The sequence below is a fragment of the Montipora capricornis genome, chromosome 10 (assembly GCF_036669925.1).
Source record: "Montipora capricornis isolate CH-2021 chromosome 10, ASM3666992v2, whole genome shotgun sequence".
In the NCBI taxonomy this organism is placed as follows: Eukaryota; Metazoa; Cnidaria; class Anthozoa; order Scleractinia; family Acroporidae; genus Montipora; species Montipora capricornis.
Genome location: NC_090892.1, coordinates 54,606,209 through 54,607,206, shown reverse-complemented (window position 1 = coordinate 54,607,206; position 998 = coordinate 54,606,209). Strand labels below are relative to the sequence as shown.

General features: G+C 38.3%; 1 protein-coding gene across 1 annotated transcript in view; it reads right to left on the bottom strand.

The window, feature by feature from the left end:
• Nucleotides 1-523: 523 nt before the first annotated feature.
• LOC138019969 (contactin-associated protein-like 2) overlaps nucleotides 524-998 on the bottom strand; it is a 3,842-nt gene continuing 3,367 nt past the window's right edge. The window contains exon 3 of the mRNA XM_068866948.1: nucleotides 524-998. This exon is cut by the window's right edge and continues 1,482 nt beyond it. The gene's annotated coding sequence lies outside the window, so the exon portion shown is untranslated.

Sequence of the window (998 nt, the reverse complement as noted above, 5' to 3'; positions counted from 1 at the left end):
TTGATTAAAAGGAGGTATGGCCCCCGACAATGTAAGTGATAACTCACCCTGGTCCTGTCTAACTGACAGATTAGCACACATAATGCGCATGCCTTATGATGTTGGTGGAAGTGGAGACTGTTTTTTCAAGTCAGTTTCGCATCAGCTGTATGGAACACCAGAGTTGCACTTTCAAACTTGTATGGCTGGAATTAGGCATTTAAACGATAATCCAAAGCTATATATTGAGAGTATTTCTAATAATTGCTGGGAGAACTACATTCAACAAATGTTGACGCTAGGTACATGGTATGACAATATAATTATTCAGGTGGTAGCTCACGGTTATGTTATGTTATGTTATGTTTTGTTAGAGCGTGTAGAATCAATCGTCACAGTATTATAAGCGTTGCACTGATGGATCATTGCTATACCCGGTAAACCACAAAAGGCCAAGAGTGGAAATTTGTTGTACTCCAATAGCGCCTTGCACTATTACTAAAAATAGACTTTGTCACATGAGCCCCTTGCGTATACATTTCGATCTATTGAAAGGAAATGTATGAGGTAAGCGATAGTGAAGGAAAGAAGAAGAAAACTTATTAAATATGTGAAGCTGGTTTCTAAAAAGGAGGTAGAATGGTTAGTATTAAAACACTGTTGATGTAAATCGGACTCACAGTACCCAGATAAATGACCATACATTGCCGAAATCTCTCAAAGAGTTGCATGCAGGAATCAGGAAAGAAAGTCATCATACCGCTACTGAAACCATCGTAAGACATCAAGAAATGTAAGCCATGGTTAATCGGTTGAAGGCGGGAATTCTTAACTGTGAAAAATACATATTTGTACTCTACAAAAGGTCCCACAGCAGACGTTCCTGATGTCAACCAGGAGTAACAAGAAGGTTCATAAAAGGGAAAGCATTACCGCTTCTAATAACATTTTTTTTTTCCATTCCATTTTTGAAAAACGCACGAGACTTTGAAATACGCCCAAAAAATCGAGGATATCCA